This window comes from Octodon degus, unplaced genomic scaffold (assembly GCF_000260255.1).
Source record: "Octodon degus isolate 3935 unplaced genomic scaffold, OctDeg1.0 scaffold00010, whole genome shotgun sequence".
Lineage (NCBI taxonomy): Eukaryota > Metazoa > Chordata > Mammalia > Rodentia > Octodontidae > Octodon > Octodon degus.
This window is the reverse complement of record NW_004524586.1, coordinates 254,552-262,284: the sequence shown is the minus strand read 5'-3', so window position 1 is coordinate 262,284 and position 7,733 is coordinate 254,552.

Sequence of the window (7,733 nt, the reverse complement as noted above, 5' to 3'; positions counted from 1 at the left end):
TTGTAGAAGGACATTCCTGTGACATTTTTTTTCTTGTCTCTTGTTTTCATTTATTAACCTTTTTTTTAAACCAACATTTACTTGAGAGACAGTATAGTGGTAATTGGTATGTCATGACAAGCAGTACGTACTTAGAAGACCAGAATGACAGGCATTCCAAGCATGACCCTAGTAATACACATTGCTAACTTCAGTGCAGTTGCTTAGTTCACAGGTATCAGCATATATAGTTAGATAAGGTGAGAATCCTACCAGTTAACTGCTAGTTTCAAAAACCTGCTATTTCTCAGGATCACTGCCTTACCCATCCTGTGTGTATAAATGTATGGCTTTGCCCCTGTCATGTTTCCTAGCTTTTCTCCTTGCCCTCTCTTCATTGCCTAATCCTCAAGTTCTCACTTTCCTTTTAATTTTGTTATACCTTTCTATTTTTATTTATTCTTTTGAGTTCTTATACTAGGGAGACTATATGATCTTTAAACATGTGGATTTGTTTTATTTCACTTATGACTATATCTTCAAGTGGCATCCACTTAAATATAAATGCATCGAATTTATTATTCTTTATAGCTGAGTAATACTCTGTTATAAAAATACCACATATTTTTCAACCATTCCTCAGGTGATGGGCATCTTGAGTGTAAACTAAACTGCATATATTGTAGGATAGTAATAATAAGCTTCTCTTTTGGAGGCTTATCAACCCAAGTTTGCAGAGCAAAAAGTAGAGAAAAAGAAGGGCTGCAAGGACAAACAACATTTTGGCTCTAGCCTTTCAAGATCACTGAAGACTCAGAACATAGGAGAACCTGTACTGTTACATCATGTAACTTAGTTGTGTCCCAAATTTTCTGATCAAGGAGACTTTGGGGCCACAGAAGAATGTGATCGATCATGTAGAGTATGCCTAAGGTGAGTCACATGGAGACATTTTCTCAGGCTTTCACAGAGAGCAAATTGGTCAAGCTATGGTCGTGACACATCCACATGGCTGACACTGACAAAGGATCTAGAAACTGCAGTACAGGGTTTCAGGATAAATCCTGAGGTCATTTGACTGTCCTTATCAGATACAAAAGTTACAATTCTTGTTATATAGGTCTTGCTTTATCTTGGTCTTCACCATCCAGCAGAAAGTATAAAAACGTAGCATAAAAAGTAAAGCTATGTTAATATGCTAAACCATAAAAGGCTCAAGTCAACAACTTTTGACATTGCTGGTCCTGTGGAAAACCCACTACTATTATGGACTACTGGACTATATTGGAATAGTTGGGTGAATTCATGCACCTACAATATTTAAATGACAATGGAATACCCTTCTTTGACAAAACTAAACAAAAAATGGGGATACATTATTTCTTATAATTTCGTCTTCATACTTTTCTGCTGGATGGTTAAGACCAAGGTAAAGCAGGACCTATGCAACAAGAGTTGTAGCTTTTTGGTCTGAGAAGGTCAGTGAAATGCCCTCAGGATTTGTCCTGAGATCCTGTACCTCAATTGTAGAACCTTTGTCAGTGCAGCCATGTGGATGAGTCACAGTTGAGCTGTGGGGGACTCAGGTCAATAATTTCTGACATTGCCAATTAAACAGAAGACCCAATGCTATTATGGGCTACTGGACTCTTTTAGAATATTTTGCTGAGTTTACACACCTATAATATTCAATAACGGAACTTAGAAAAAATGGGGTATACAGATGAATGTCCATTTTGTATCTGTGTATTCAAAGTGGTTGGGATATATAGTTACATTCTGTTAATGAATAGAATGATTTGTTCTAATGGTGTTTGTAAATAGGATCACAAGTCCGCATCTTGTACAGCAATTAACCACTAAGAAGAATATATGCAGTGTATTATTTGTTGAAAAATAAAAAAAAAGAAAAAAAGAAAAAAAAAATGGGGATACAAAAAATGACCATTTTGTATCTATATATTCAAAATAGGATATACAGCTACATTCTCTTAATTCAATGAATAGAAAGATTTGTTCTAATGGTGTTTGTGGATAGTATACCATGTCTGCTTCTTGTACAATGAATAACCACTAAGACAACAATATGCAATGTATTTATTATTGAAACTGTCCTACTAATCAGTTTCAAAACTATCTCATTGTTATTTATTTCTCAATAAAAGTATAAAAAAAAGTGTACAAAAATTCTATAAAAGCATATTTGTAAAATAATTAGAATGTATCTTATATTTACTATACAGTTGTATGTTATGGGTTGGTGTGGAAAGAAACGAGAAGACCTGATGAATGTAGCTTCAGAGGTCTCACTGAGATTAGTCTCCCTCCAAGTGAGCCCAGAGCCTCAGAAGCATCTCACTTTTATTGAGGGCTAAAGGCAGCCTAAGGAATGTGCATAATTACCTAAGTGAATACAAAATACTTTCTCTATTGACTTCAATCATTTGCCTAACACTAGGTTCACACAAATGCTAGCCAATATCATCCCAAGCAAGAGATCAAAGGACAGTGTGCCTGCAGGAGAAGCTGTTATCTGCAGCCTTGAATCCCAGCTTTCTGGGAATATGCAAACTGACAGCAACTCTCCTCGGGCTGTCTATTGTTCCCTGCTCTCTTGGGATATCAGGCTTTTGTCTCAAATCTATATTTCTATACTATACTTTATTTCCTGTATTTTAGAAGTGTAAATTATTAGACAACATGTCACTGTTTTTTCTTTGGTTACTAACATTGACTAATAACCAATGTTAGCAAGTTTATGGATATGTAATTTAGCTTTTTCTTGGGCATTTCTGTCATAGTCAGCTTTGAGATTGGTAAGCCTACATATTATGAATATTTTATTTTAAAAATATATAGTTATTTTAATACATTTTCTCAATGAAACAATTCAAGATGTTTATTTTCTACCTTCCAACCCTGTTCCTAAAATTCATTTTTATGTTTACTAAATGAAACTTTAGCATCATAGAAATTGTCCAAGCACATGCATAACCCTTTTCTTTCTATTTTTATTAAAAAGTCTGGTCATTATTGACTTCTTGTGATTTTGACATTCAGTCTTTCCTCTTTTTAACTTTGCTTTTAGCCAATAAGCTCGTATCTCTAGGAAGATCTTTCATATGCAGTGTACAATTTTGGCTACAAATTGAGTTCTATACATAAAATATTATTTGAAATTGGCTCCTTCGTGACAACAAAGAACTAAGACTGTGTATGATCACAGTAATCCAAATGCTTCTATTATTTCTTACACTCTTTTTTCTAATACTCTGAAATATGTCATTTGATGAATATTAGTATTAGTGTTGAATTACAGAGTTATGAATGTACTAAATTAACGTTAATAAAGTAGTGAAGAATGAATAACTGGTTGGAAGACAATGCTATGTGTTACGATAAATACTGTGAATTTCTGTATCACTTTCAGTGTTTCCTTTCTTTTTTTTTTACTTTCAGTATTTTCTGCTTTAATTCTAATTTGTATTCTCTTGAAAAAAATAAAAAAAATAAAATAATGAAGCAATAATTGATTTCTCTTCTTCACCAAGGTGAAACTTCTGAGGAGGCTGATGCTGAAATGCCCAAAATTTATGAGCCAATTGACTCTTTTGGTCATCTGAAAGAGCGTTTGAATATGTTCCTGCAGCTGTATAATGAGAGTGTTCGTGGCACTGGCATGGATATGGTGTTCTTTGAAGAAGCAATGGTTCACTTAGTCAAGGTATGGTGGCCTAGGGGGGTCATGCCTTGCTGAAGTGGCAGGTGTTTTGCTTCCCACCAGAATTCCCTCCCTCTTTTCAATTTTGTCTTCTTGGAGACACTCAGTTTAAAAGTAAACTCAATGCTATATTCCAATTTAATTTCTAACCTGAATAAAACACATTACATCTTATAGGCTGGAAATAAGGGCATGTGTATTTCCAGAGTGCAATGTGATAATTTTATTCAGTGTTGCTGCAAAGCTTCCAGCTCAGTGTTTTCTTTTTTCTTTTCTTGTTTTTTTTTTCCTCCCAATGCCTTCAGGGCAGGTTTGGCTGGCTTGAGTTGTGGGGATCAAACCACAGCCTGAGCCTGACTGCTTTGTTGAAGCAGCCACTTAAAGAACTGAGCTAAGGGGCAGGCCCCTCAGTGTTTTCTTCACTAAATGGGTGACATGAGTTCAAAGTTTAGACAAAAGTCTACTTCTTTTTATATTATGCAAGAAATATTATTATGGATGTAGTGCAAAATGCTGGGGACATTGAGCGCAGGGAAATAAGACACTAAAGCGCAAATGTTACAAGGATTTACCCATGTTAGGTAGAGAGTATGCAGATTCACCAAGACAGAAAACAGAATGGAGGCTGCCCGGGGCTGGCAGAACTGGGAATTGGGATTTAGTTTTTCCCTGGCACACAGGTTCAGTTTTTTCAGGACCAAACGAGCTCTGGTGTTAGATAAGGATGACAGCTGCACAACAAGAATGTATCTAAGCTCTGAGTGCTAGAATGAATGACGGTAATTTTTTGTCATGCATATTTATCATAATTAAAAGCAATTTCAAGAACACTTGGCTTTGAGCAGAGGACAATTCTATAAGAATAAATTCCACTTGGAAAGCAAAATGTCCTTTCTTCTTTGTCGTATGAATCTTCCCAGTATATACTTTTAGGACAACCAACTCTCAAAGATCAGAAGTAAATGTGTTATTTCACCTAAAGTCTTACATGACCTAATTTATCAATATTATAAAATAATGCTCCTTAAAAACAGTTGTCCATAGTCTCTTTGCTGTTATCAGTTATTTTTCCTGGCTATGTTGTTTTTATTAGAGAGAGAACTATTTTTGAGACTGTTGTCTACCATTACTTAAGTTTAACCATGAGAATGCGTCTCATAAACACAAATTGTGTTCTGTGGTCATCTAGAAATGGACCTTAGAAATGAAAAACTTTCTAGAGATTACCTAGGAAATCTCTGAAAGTGAGGTTGCCTCTCTGCTTTTTTTTTCCACTAGTAGGCAAAGGAATATTTTCCACAAGGTGGATCTGGGAGAAGGCAGGTGCCACAGGGGCTATTGTGGGCTGTGTCTCCCACTAGAGGGCATTCAGCTTGGCAATTCTGTGAGTTGTTAGAGGCCTCTCAGCTCAGCAGTGGGCCCTGATGTTCTTCTAGAGTCAAACATTAATAACAGTTTCAAATCAACTCTAAATTTATGGTTGTCAGGAGTTAAACATTTCAGGAAGAATTTATGTTACATTTAATAACTAAAAGAGGGAAAACATGTTCCAAAGGAATGATACCAGAAAGTGACTTTATGACAAAGTGATTGTTGGTGACACAGCCTGACTGGTGTGGCATTTCATAACCAATCACACTGAGGATGGTGTTATTTATGATAGTGTTATGGTTGAGCACATTCTGGGAACTGTCTCTCTGTCCATGTTTTGCAGCACAAAGATGAACCCTTCTCTGTGTGTGTGCTGTGCTACTAGAGGCCTGTGTCTTGGCTAAGATTCCCTGTGAGTGTTTGTCTTTGCCCTCAGCCTTGAGATTGTTTGCCCTGAGATAGCCAAAGAATCCATCACCAGAAATTTTGAGCCCCGGTTCTACACACTTATCATTTTCTAGGCAGACTCTCCCATTATTTTTTTTTCCTGTGCTTAGTACATACATGCTATCATAAGAGCAGGATCTTTGACATATGTGGACTAGTTACAAGACAAGATTGAAACCCAGGGATGGAGTTAGAGACAAAAACTGCAAGCAAATGTGATATGATCTGAGACCTAGTATACTTTCTTCTTTAAAATAAGGATTTTGTTTACACAGAAAATAGCTCTGTGAGATATACCTCTTTGGATCCCAGGATGAAAGTTGAGATTGGGGTGTACTGCAGATGACTTTCCATGATCCAGCCCTGTGAGCTGTGCCTATGAGTGTATCTTCCAGGAAAATGAACTGCTTGTGGCTGTGCACATCCTGACCCCAGAGCAGCCTGCCAAACTATGTTAGGTGGAGTTCATTCTCCCTACTAGACACTGAGATCTGGAAGTCACCTCTGTCCTCCCAGTACAAATGACTACTGAGATGGTCACAAAACAGGCTTGATGAACTGTCTCAGATGTAAACAAGTCTGAAGTGTGAATCTAAACAATCTTTTGCTGTCTCTTCTGCTATTACTCTACCCTCTCCTGGAGTTTCTACTAATAAAGGGATAACTCAGGGCTTACTCTAGGTCTGAGATTTTGTGTATTTCATTTCTTCTTTGTGAAATTTAGCCCAGCTGTTGTCCAGTATACTGCATTTTTTTTGTATGGCAAACTTCTACTTAATCTCTCAAGGCTGAGATTAAATTTCAGCTCCACCCCTGAGATTTGCCTTCCCTAGGCAGAGATGTCTTCTTGGCTTTTTTCTTGTGGTCCTCTTCCTCTCCTGTTCCCTGTTCATCCTGATTCTATGGACAAATCTGTCTCCCCTTTAGTAGCGTGTCTGCCTGAAAGGCAAGAGGGACATTATTGACATTTAAACATTTCATAGTGCAAGCAGAAAATTCATGCATCATATTCCACACTCTGGACAAAATAGGCCCAAATGGGGGACTCTATTGACGGTGTTCCTGAAATCTGTTTTCCACTAGATTATTCATTTTCTTAGTTTACTTTTATAGTCTTCATTCATGGCTCTACATTAGTCAGATATGTTTTGAGAGATTGCCATGTGCTGGAAACTGGGAACAAGAAATTTATTAAAATTAATTCTCATATTAATGAGAATTCAACTCAATTCCAGGTAAAGATGTTGGGACAAATATTCTTTAATACTTAATAAACAGAATTTGTTTCCACTTCTATTGTATATACCCACCTCAAACAAAAGAAACACTTACGGTTGAAAGAGATAACTAAAGAAAGGATGGAGGTTTTTATAGTGGCTGCTGGTAGCTCTTTATATACCTTGTCTGTGCCAGTTGAAGTTGTAGCAGGGGAGTATGGGAGGACAAAGTTCTCACCCAGCTCCTAAGTCCTCAGGTCCCCTAAAACATAAGATACACTGGGTCTTTTTCCCAGTGTTCACACTGAGGTGGGGGAGATAAGAACTATGAAAACCCAGTGGCTTTCACAGTAGCTCTAGAACATACTTGAGCTAGAGAGGAAAATGTTTAGAAAAGATGTTTGACTACAACCCAATAGGATGCAGAACTATAGGAAACCAGGGAAGCTTTTCTGGGCACAGAGAATTGAGCATCTTCTAAACCCTCACCCCTTTTCTGTTATCTGTCTTAGAAAAAAGAATTTCATCACAATCCAGGCTGCAACTACATGAGGAAAGGAAGAGAAATAATTATCACATAAGGTGAAAAGACCATTGAGGTTTCCCTACTGAGTTTTCTAGGTGGCATGGAAGCCTGGTAGTTTAAGGAGTTCCTTCAGCACCGATAAAGAGAAAGAAGAGCAGTCTTGTACCAGGCAGGGTATTTGTAATGGTCTAAGCCTATTAAGTGGCAAGAAGTGGCCTCCTGACATATCTTCAATCACTTCTTAATAGATACCATAGCTATTGTGGTTTTTGCCAAGTAACAGGAATATTTATGTGTATTTTCCTTCTCCCTCAAAGAAAATCCATAATCTATGTCATGTGTTACGATTTTTCTTCCTTTGGATTTAAACTTTTTTTTTTTTTTTCAAAAGTGGAGGATGTTCTAATCAAGAATATGTTCTGTATTCTGAAGACAGATATTTTGAAATTTTGGTTGTCTTTCATATGAAGAC